General features: G+C 43.8%; 1 protein-coding gene across 1 annotated transcript in view; it reads right to left on the bottom strand.

The window, feature by feature from the left end:
• SMAD2 (SMAD family member 2) overlaps positions 1-9,916 on the bottom strand; it is a gene marked incomplete at its 3' end in the record, with an annotated part of 75,599 nt that extends 65,683 nt beyond the window's left edge. The window contains exon 1 of the mRNA XM_021686345.2: positions 9,796-9,916. The remainder of the gene's footprint in view (positions 1-9,795) is intronic.
• Between the last annotated feature and the right edge of the window lie 1,360 nt (positions 9,917-11,276).

Below are 11,276 nucleotides of genomic sequence, written 5' to 3'. Positions count from 1 at the left end.
GTCGTCAAAGAAATCTAGATATAACCTCTGAACTGAAAGATGGGAGTTTCCAGATCTAAAGGGCCAATCAAGGATCAAGACCTCAGGACAAAAGAAGAAAACATACCCACATCCAGGCTGGTGGGGGTGAAACTTCAGAATGCTGAAGACAAAGGAAAAGCCTAAAGGCTCCTGGGAGAAAGAGCAGGTTATTTAAAGAAGAATCAAAAGAACTTTGGTTTTCTCAAGAGTAACACTGTAAGTGAGGTCAATAGACCGATGCCTTCATAATTCTGGAGAAAAAAATTACTTCCAACCTAGAATTCTATTACCCAACCAGGGCAGAATAAAGGTATTTTCAGGCATGTAACATCTCCACATATTTACTCAACACATTCTCTCCCAAGGAAAGTCTTGAAGGGTATGTTTCATCAAAAGGAGAGAGAGCCAAAAGAATAAGAGATCTAATAAAGGAGAAAGTGAAGAACACTGTAAGAGGACAATGAAGAGGAATGCCAGGATGTCAGCCATGTCCTAGGTGTAGAAGCAACCAGTGCAAATTAGAGTAGGTTCAAAAACATACAGCCAAGAATAATGTCAGGCTTCTCTCCAAAGTGCACAATGACTTTCATTGATGAGACCCACAATGATCATGGTAAATGGATAAGAGTAAACGAGACAGTGAAGAACTGCCTGATATGTTTCTTTTAACTATCATCTTAGCAAGAGATTTATGCTCCCACAGACTACAATGCAAAAGAAAAAAGACCTGCCTGAGAAGAGAAATTCTCGTATATTCCTACATGTTTGTATCCACATGGAATTTCTTTAGGCCAGTGCTGCCCAACAGAAACAGGATGCCATCCACACACGCAATTGTAAATTTTCTACTAGCCACATTAAAAACCTAAAGTAAAAATGTTAATTAATCATTTAAATAATTTAATTTATCCCACTATATCCAAAATATTATTTCAATGTGCAATCAGCATTAAAAATTAAAATACATTCTATTTTTTTGTACTGTTATAAATCTCCTGTGTATTTTACACTTGCAGGCCATATCAGTTCTGACTAGCTACATTTCAAGTATTCAGTGGCCACATGTGGCTAGTGGCCACATGTTGGACAGAGTAGCTCTAGAAGGATATACACAGAAAGAAGCTCATTAACAGTGGTTCCATTTCTGGAAAGTGGAACTGGGTAGCAGGAGGTAGATCATTTTTTTTTTTTTAAGATTTATTTATTTGAGAGACAGAGCATGAGCCGGGAGGTGGGGCAGAGGGAGAGGGAGAAGCAGACTCCCCATGGAGCAGGGAGCCAGATGCGGGACTAGATCCCAGGACTCTGGGATCATGATCTGAGCAGAAGGAAGATGCTTAATGGACTGAGCCACCCAGGTGCCCCAGCAGGAGGTAGATCTAAGGGAGACTTAGTTTTCACTATTTACTATTTTGTTCCTTTTGAATTTTGCACCATGTGCATGTACTACCTACTTAAAAGAAAAAAAAAAGGAATAAAGTACATTCCCTAAAATAAATCATACAAATGTAGATATCCTTTAACCTACTTCTAGAAATCTACCTCATGCATGTATAGAATGATGAATAAACAAAGTTTACTTGTTGCAACACTGTTTTTAATACCACAAGACTAGAAATAACCTAAATGTCCATCAATGGACAACTGGTCAAATACATTATAGGCACCCATTCAAAGAATACTGTAAAACTGAAGTAAAAAGGTAATTATGTCCTGATGTGAAATAATCTACAAGATACACTGTTATGTGAAATATATGACCATTTGTACTAAAAGGTAATATATACACAAAGTTGCTCATATATGCACAGAGCTTCTGGAGCATTACACAAAAACCTAGAAATGCTACTAGCCTTTGGAAAGGCAACTGGGTGGGGCAAGGGACAGGCTGACACAGACTTTTCACCATAAATCCTTTTGTACCTTTTGAATTTTGAATGACAATAATGTGTTACCTATTTTAAAAGCCCATCATTCTACATCTAGCTGGTATCTGCTTTTTATTTACCATGCTTGACCTTCATATTTAAGTCCATCTATAAAGACTAGTGGTAACTACTAGTTCCTTTATAGAGAGGTTTGAGTCTTGTTTTTCCCAGAGGCCACAGATGTTTTTTATTGGAAGAGTTTCTATACACACACACACACACACACACACACTCACTCTCTCTCTCTCTCTCTCTCTCTCAGCATATAGTTCCCTGAGTCCTAGCATTACAACTCCAACCCTAGCTGCTGGATTCTTATCTAGTAAATTCCCCCAAAACCAGTTTTTCCTTAACACAGACTGATTTCCAAATTGCTGGTACCTGGGAACATTTCTCTCCCTCTTCTTTCCTCTCCCTCTCCCGCTCTAGATCAACTATATACATAAGAGAAATAAAGTCCATCATTTCATTCAGTATTTGTAGCAGGTGGAATGGGCCTAATCTGGGTCTGTTTCAGCAGGCCTGTGAGATTTTTAAGAAACCTAGGTAGAGAAGAGTATAGTCAATAGTGGCAAACACTGAAAACAACAGTATAACTGAAAAAGACTGCTAAACTTGGCTGTTCAGAATTCACTGGTGACTTCTGAAAGGGAGGTAAGAAACGGAATATGAAAGAGTGGCAAAAAAACATTTCACAAGGTTCAAGTCTAGAACAAAGGAAGTGATTAAATATAGAAAACAAATGCAGGTTTCAAATATCTTCAAATTGCAAAGACAAAATATTCCCCAAATACCTATATGAATTTTTATTTCAGATGAAAATCAAGTTAGATATTTCAACATAAAACACTTGAAATGTGATGGTACTATCTCAAAGAACACCTAAGGTCCTTCTAGAAATAGTGTAAAATCACTATTAGATTTTTGGCAATCCATGTTCAAACGTATACCACAGAGGTAGAGAAAAAAGCAAATTACTAATGGCGTGGATTTTTACAATGGTTTTCGTCAAAGAAATGAGGATCATAGAAAGCATTAAAAAAAAAAAATACATAAAAACTAACTGAAAAACAGATTTCTCAATTCTCACTGTTACTATGCTTTTTTCCAAAGTTGTAAGCTAGTAAGGAAAGACACTGCCATTGGAAACCTAAGGTGGCCCCATGGGATGGAGAATGATGGGCGCCTTTTAAACTAAAGTAAATAGAAAACATTCATGTATTCAGTTTTATGGACTCTCAAAACCTAATGTGAGAGCTTGAATTTAACCCTGAAAGTAGGTCATTAGTTCAGTGCAAGTCCACATTAGAGGGAGAGGGAGAAGGGAAAATAGGGATTGCTGTGTAAAGAGACTGACTACCTGATCTTGGGAGTTCTATTCCTTTCACCTTGAATGAGTTGTATGGAGTCTATAGGTCTATAATCAGCTTGTAAACATAAAATTACATGCTGGTTTTATCATTTCCAGATTATTTAAAAAAAAAGGAGGGGGGCATCCAATTATTAGGGGACCACACAGGCCCAGGCCCAGGCCCATACTCAACTCAGCACGAATATTCAGTACTCCAACTGCCCTTCAAACTCCCAGAGTCTGTCTTGACCTTCTGCTGAAGCAGCCACTTCAAGTGGGTACAGTCCTCAGGCTGTGAAAGTGTAATCAAAGCCAAGTCTAGAATAGGGTTGTTCCACAGAACTTTCTATTAAATTAAATTTAACATTTATTTCCTCAGTTACTGTAGTCACAGTTCCAGTGCTAAATAGCCACATGTGGCTAGTGTCCACCCTGTTAGTTTGGGTCTACAGCCAAAGTTTTTCTCCACGATCTATTATTCTTCAGTGGAGCTCCAAAGGCTTCCTGGGGAAGAGGAAAACCAAGCAGGCAGGGCTTCAGCAACTGCCCATTCCCCTTACATTTTGAGATTCTGCAGAATGTTTCATTTTTATTTTTATTTTTTGCAAAGCCTTCTGGTTGTTGTTGTGTGCATAGGTGTTTGTGCGCTTTCAGTCTGAAAACTGCGGGCTTAGAGCAGAAATGACCAACGTACAAATCACAGGCCAAAGGTGGACCCTCCTGATACTTAAAACATTTTATAAATAAAAGTTTAATTGGCCAGTTTACATGAACTACACCCTAACCACCTGTCTAGGAAGTAAAAGGTTGGTCTAAACATGGAAAATTTGCATTCACTGCCACAGATAGAACAGCTCTAGTCAACAAAAAAGTTTCCATAGTTCATTCAAATCAAGGGAGAAAGCTCATGGGTCCAGCTCCCATTGTAGCATTTATCAGGAGTTTATTCTGTGAACTTTGCAAATCAAATTCACTGCCCCACATTTTGTAATGAAGGATGGGATTAAGATAGAACCTTTCCTTCATATTTACAAAAGCTTAACGATTATCTCTTTACAGAATTGTTGGAAGAGCTGAAGCAACATATGAAAATGTACTTTACCTTAAACACGGGCAAATTACAGGATCACAGATTTCCCATGTTACTTCCTGAGATCCAGTCTTTTTTGAATTCAAAGACTCAAGGTAATGAACTTGATGGACTTCCAGTGGCTCCCCCATGATTATTCTTCCTTACTAACTGAATACATTAAGCCTGAAACTATGCCCTCCCCCCACCAAGTTAGGAGTAGGACACCAGATTTAAGGAAATGCAGGCTTTCAGATGCAAACTGGACCCGTGGACTGAACAGATAGCAACCAGGGTCTACACTCACTTTCCATTGTTTTCATCTTGAGGCCAAAGTAATTTCCGATTTTGAAAAAGTACAGAACTACCCAGGAAAATCAGTGACCATTTTATAGTAAACTCACAAATTTTAATGGTATTAAAATCACTGATTTTAGGATTTCTGTTCTCTTACAAGCACAAACTAAAGACAGATCTAAATTACCAGGCACCGGTTCCACCGCTATGGCTCCGATGCATTAAGAGGAACCCATCCACTCTAGAATGTAAGGCAAGTATGTAAATCACAGAATTACTCTAATGTTTCTGGCTATCTGGCCAAATCGGAGGCAGTGTCTAAATTCAACTAGCTTGGCAAAATTATATTCTCCCCACATGAAATTACTGAAATTGAAGCTGAGAGCTATCCTCGATCTGTCTATCTAGAATCAGCACTGAAATATGTCCTAATTGAATATATTACAATTATAACAATCTGCAGTAATGATCAAAATTGATCAGAGACAAGCAATAAGCCTCAAACTGCATTTTTAAATGAGTAAGACTGAATTACTGTTGTACTACTGGGGAAAAAAAAAAAACCTTTAAAAAATAGCTAAGGCTATGTATTACAAGGTCAACAATTAGCATTTAATAGAGTATATGATTTAGAAAGTTAACTCAGAGGTAGGAGGGAGAATAACCCCCAAAAAATTATTAAGGCTAATACTGGGTCAAACTCACACACATAAGCTGCAAGAAGCCCTCACAGACAGACTAGCCAACTGTCCACACTTGTTGGGTTCTCAAAATCTCTAGCACACGGTCTTAAAGCTAGAGTGAAACATTTTACATGACACCCCTACAGACTGACAACTTACTCTGAAGAAAAGGGGTGGCATGGGGTGCTACATCACTTAGATCACCTTTCTTTACTACTGGCCTAAAATGAAAGGCTTCTCAGACTGGAACTGTGGTGCTGCTCTAAATGGCAAAACAAATGACAATCATGTTGGTCATAGTAGGTACTGTGGATCTTCCATGAAATAAGTCATTTGAGGGGCGCCTGGGTGGCTCAGTCGTTAAGTGTCTGCCTTCGCTCAGGTCATGATCCCAGGGTCCTGGGATCGAGCCCCACATCGGGCTCCCTGCTCAGCGGGAAGCCTGCTTCTCCCTCTCCCACTCCCCCTGCTTGTGTTCCCTCTCTCGAAGTCTCTCTCTCTGTGTCAAATAAATAAAATCTTAAAAAAAAAAAAAGAAAGAAAGAAAGAAGTCATTTGATATAGCACAATGTTCTACCCCTTTAGGAACATTTGTTAATCATCCTGAATAACAATCTAAAGTATACTATGTAGATTACTGCATTCTTAAAAGATCTTCCCAAACATGGTTTAAGCTAATTGATGAACATTCATTACTACACTTTCAGGTCTGGTCCTGTACTGAATGGTCCAAGACACGCTAGTTAGGCTCTGAATGTTTGTTTTGTGTCTTGTAGATTAACTCTATTATCCTCACCAGGCTGTTATCTGTTTTTTCTTACAACACAGTAGGCTAACAGTTCTCCATCCTCCTACCCCACCCCCCACTACACTCCCCTAAACCTCCCGCATTACCCACAATCTACTTCTTTCTAATCTGTGGGCTTAGAAGCTAGATAACTTTGTTAGAAACATCTGAAATATATGCCAACAGGTTCTGATGAAGGGTCTCGATGGCTCTCCTGTGACTAGAACTTTAGGTGTGGACTTAGGACAGTTTACAGCTATTTCAGGCCTTTTTTGCTTAGTGTCTGGTTCTCAAAAGCATTTTATAATAGGTCAAGAATAAGAGTGTAGGCAAATCATCTGGATTAGAAAGAAAACAACTAAAAGCCACAAGGAGAAGAGAGCAAGAGATCATCTGGGAGGACCCTATGTCTGAGGCAAGTTCTAAGTATTTCAATCACAATCATTTAATCCTTGTAATAACGGGAAGAGGCAGGTGTCATTACCTGTTTTCAGTCAGAAAACCAAGGCTCATGAGTTAAGTAATTTGCCCAACATAGTAACTGAGAAACCAGCCATTAGCCTAGGCCTGACTCCACAACCCATGGCCATTCCACTACATGGGACTAGCCCAATCCTTATTCTTGATGCAGCTCAGTTTCTTTGCACTTTACTTCCAATTCTTTCACTGGAACCTGTCCGATGCAGATCTGCTTTCTTTCTTCAGCCAGTTTCTAGAACTAAAGGGCAACGTATAATCAAACTAAGGCCTAATTAAGCTTAGCTCTACACGTGTTCATCTGTCCAGCAACAAGTATGTTTCTGAAAACACTGGCCATATCCTCAGTTTGTGTAGATTGTGAAAAAATGGTGACAAGTCTCCCCCCTCCCGCCCCCAAATACAGACTGTTCCCAGTTACACTATGAGTTAACACTTGACATCTTCCCTGGTGATATCCTCTATATTCGACAGAAAGCAATGCAAGCATACTTTAGGAACTGGCTCAGTAATGCATCACAAGCTCCCTCAATTTGTACAATAACATGATTTTCTTACTCTAAAGACTGGAGGGCAGGCAGAAGATAGGAGTTGTTTCCACTTTTCTAATTCCATTAAGGAACAGGGGTATACTTGTTCCTTGTTAGATCCTTTATTACTGAGTCCAGGGCCTGACACAGCAAAGGCTATTTGTTGAATAAATGAATAAATGCTACTTGCTCAATAAATACAAGTTATTCTGTTGAATAAATCTCCTGATTGCTTTTGAAATCTTTGGATTTCTCATTTCTGACATACCCTTGCAATACTTGGTGGAAAACAGCTTTCATCTTATAAAAACTAAAAGCTTAGAACGGTTCCTCTCCTCCCATCAGAAGACAAGGTATCTTAAAGACATGCCCCTCTCCATCCTCTAAAAATGACTCTTGTCCCAAGAACATGAATAAGCCCCCACCTGCCAGACTGCACTAAATACAGCTTTTATATGCATTACAAAAACACCTGTATAAAAAGCTGCTACAAAACAAGGGCTTTGGAGTCCTAAAGCACAAAGCCAACAGAATGAAAACTAAACAAGAATAAAGAGAGCTTTCAGACATTTATAAAAGCCAAAACTGAAAATATTTGCTCAATGTAAAAATTTAATGGGTCTTTGATCAGCAGGTGATGCAGCTCGACTGTTTTTCACTCACACATCTCCCCTCAACATGAAGTAAAAAGATTATAGCAATAGGATTCTAATATTTACAATATGAAAATGAAAAGGGGACCTTCTGCCATCCTGAAGTAGAAACCACCTTTGTTCCTATTAAAGAGAATGACTGTTGAAATATACAAAACCATCCCCAAATTCCTACTTAGTTAAAACACATACCAGGCCTGACAAGCCACAAACAACAGGAAATTACCCTGCATGGCTTCTTATAAGACTATTACTACATGAACCTTACAGACTGTGTAGAGATGTGATCACATACTTACTAGGCACAGGTAAGTTACAACCATGAAAAACCAAACTTTTGCTGAACACCTACAATGTGAAATCACTTTAGAAGGCATAGCTACAAAATACAAAAGCGACTAAGAGCCATTTCTTCCTGAGCAAGCCCAAAAATGGATGTTTCCAATCACATTAATAAAAATTTGCCAATGGACTACTTTAAACTCAGTTTTAACATTAAGAGTACTAAGTGGGCATTTGGACTCAAAATATCCTTATCTACTACCACAACTAATTTTATGGCAAAAATCAGGGAATTAAAAAAAAAAATCAGTGTTACTTTCTGAATTTAATATAAATGTTTGCTAAATGACCTTCTGATTGAGAAAAACTCCACCAATATCCTGTATGTTGTTTAAGGCAAATGAAAAAAATCCTCAAACTAGGATACATTTATGAAATCCATTTTACATTATTTCTCCCATCTGTTACATTTACTTCACTTATCTCTTTATTTACATTAAACTCCTCAAACTTCATTTAACTATTTAACTTACACTTCTATCTAAGGAAAACTTTTTAAAGGGGGTCAAAACTAGAATAGCAGCAAATGTATTTTCAGAGTAACAGCAAATTTATTATCTTATTCGGCTCAAGAAAAAAACATCCTTACATCAGAAGTACAGTACGGTTCAATTCATATAAAATCAGAAGAGAGCAAATGAAAAGAAACTAAGATAACAGAATTATCAAGAATTCTATAAATTAATTCAAATTTCTGGGAGCTCTTCTGAAAGATGGAATTACTCCAAGTAGGTTTGCGTGACCATTTATTTATTCATTAACAGTTACTCTTCGTGTGTCACTTTAGAAGTCTAAAACAAAATTTAGGACACTCCAAACTGTAACAAACAAGACACGATTCTGATGGAAAATGCTGCGTCCAAACTCGTTTTACCGGGAGATGCTTTTTTAAATAAAGGTTTAATTGACAACAAACCAGTAGTATTTAGCTTTTAAGGGGTCAAGAGGAAGAAACAACAAAACCAACCTAGGTATTGTTTTTCTTTTGTTTCGGATCAAAAGGAAACCATAACCACAGAAAGGTTAAGTAAGTAAAAGGCCAAAGTACCCAACCCCAAGGACGATATCCCCCAAGAGAGAGCAAAACAATTAAAGTTGCAAATTTGTAAACCAAGTTTGAAATACGTGAAATCAATTAGCGTGCTTTCTAAAGGCGTGTGATCAAAACTAATAGGCTCCACTCACAGAGCAACTTTCACAAGTGAGCGCAGAAGGATCTCGACAGAGTTATCAGCCGTGTGCGTGCTTGTGTAAGAGTACACACAAGCAATTCAGACCCTGGGACCAGAATGGTTAACAAAGGTTACAGGACAAAAAAAAAAAAAAGTGGAAGCAAAGTATCGCACGCTCCTAACACGGCTTGCCAACAACTCCCGAAACAAGAGCTCGGTCCCTCCGGCTTTGAAAATCAGAACAAACTACTAAGCGTGTTCGCGGCGGAGGGGACGGGCCCCGGCCGGCCCCCGCTCCCGGCCGGGTAGCTCGGGTGCCGACCCCTTCCCCTTCGGCCCGCCTGGCCCCACGCCCCCGCGCCCCGACCCCGCCACACCCCGGCCCCCTGGCCCCCGTGGCGATGTGACGCGGCGACCCTAGCCGACCCGAGCCCGAAGCAAACACACCCCTAGCCCCGAGGGCCCGCCAGGCGCCGCCGGTTTACCTGCACCGAGGCTCCGGGTCCCGCCCCGTCAGAGCTGGGGGTCCGGGACCTTTTGTTCCTTCCTCTTCCGAATGGGATGAGGGGCTGAGAGGGGAGAGGGGAAGGGGCGATTGGAGGCGGAACTGAAAACACTCTCGCGGCCGACCGGCCCGCCCCGCCCCCCAGCCACTGCCCGGCCCGCGGCCCGCGCGCGGGGAGGGGGCGCGGGCTCGGCCACCGCCCGCGGGAGGGAGGGGGTGGGGACGCGCGTCCCGCCGCCGCCGCCACCGCCTCTCCTCCCCTCCTCCCCTCAGGCGCGCGCCCGCCCGCATCCTCCACCTCCCCCCCCCCCGGCCCGGGCCGCCCGGACGGCCGAGCCCTCCCCCGCCGCGCCCGCCGGCCCACCTCCGCTTCCGCCCTGCGCCCTCCGCCGCCGGCCGCAGCGGCGCGGCGCACCCACCTCCGGGCAGCTCTATCGGCGCTCGCTGGCTGCTGGCTGGGAGCTGCTCCGCCGCCGCCGCGGCCGCGCGGTAGACCCGCCTCCCACCCCGGGCCGCGAGCCCCGCCGATTCGCCGGCGCAGCCCCGGGGCTGGCACCCTGCCGCCCGCTGATTGGCGCCCCCGGCCGCCCGTTAGGGCGCGAGGCACGCCGGCCGAGCGCAGCGCTCGGCGCGCACGGAAGACAGGGCGAGAGGAGGAGGGAAGAAGGAGGCCAAGCGCCCGGGAAGGGCCGGGGCGCGAGCGGGGCTCGAAGAGTCGCGGGCCACTACCTCCCCACCTCCTTTCCCTTCGGCCGCCCCGCCCTCCCGGCCGGACCGGCGGCGCCCGCAGCCAATGAGCGCGCGTGGTGCTCGGGGTGTGAGCCGCGAGTCGGGGGCCTCGAATCGGAAGGGAGACGTCGCTCGCTGATTGGTCCCGCCTCCCCCGTAGAGCGTGAGGCGAGGCGCGGTCGGGCGGGAGGGCTGCCGGGCGGCCGAGGACGAGGCGGGGTGGGACGCTCATGGTTTCGGTTGACTACGTCTCGGACGCGCTCCGACGAAAGGCTCTGGGAAAGGAAGGGATGGGGGCAGGCGAAGGGAAGGCACGTAACCTGCCGCGCTGCCGACCACCCGTCCCTCATCGGCTCGGCTCGGGGTCCCCTCCCCGATCTCCTGCCAGCGCCATTGGGTGGGGCCTGTGGGGGCCGCCGCCTAGTCCACCTTCCGTACTCTGGCCGGGAGTGGACACGTGCTCGTCCCTGGGGGAGGCCCGAGGGCCGCCTCGAAGACGGGACGAGCTGGGGCAGAAGAGGGGTCCGCAGAAGCCGGGGGACCGGACCCAGCCTGGGCCCGCCCAGAGGCGAATGAGTGGGCGGGGCCCTCGTGGTGGTGAACGGGGCGGGGTCCGAGATGTAAATAAGCCCAAGCGGGGATCTTTTATGGGTATTATTAGGAGCAGGGTAGGGGATGCCAGGTGTTTTTGAAGAACCGGAATCTTGGTTTTGTCTTCGTTAAAAATGGTGC

The sequence above is a fragment of the Neomonachus schauinslandi genome, chromosome 14 (genome assembly GCF_002201575.2).
Source record: "Neomonachus schauinslandi chromosome 14, ASM220157v2, whole genome shotgun sequence".
NCBI lineage: Eukaryota > Metazoa > Chordata > Mammalia > Carnivora > Phocidae > Neomonachus > Neomonachus schauinslandi.
Note: the sequence above shows the minus strand (reverse complement) of the source record. Positions and strands in the feature narration are given on the sequence as shown.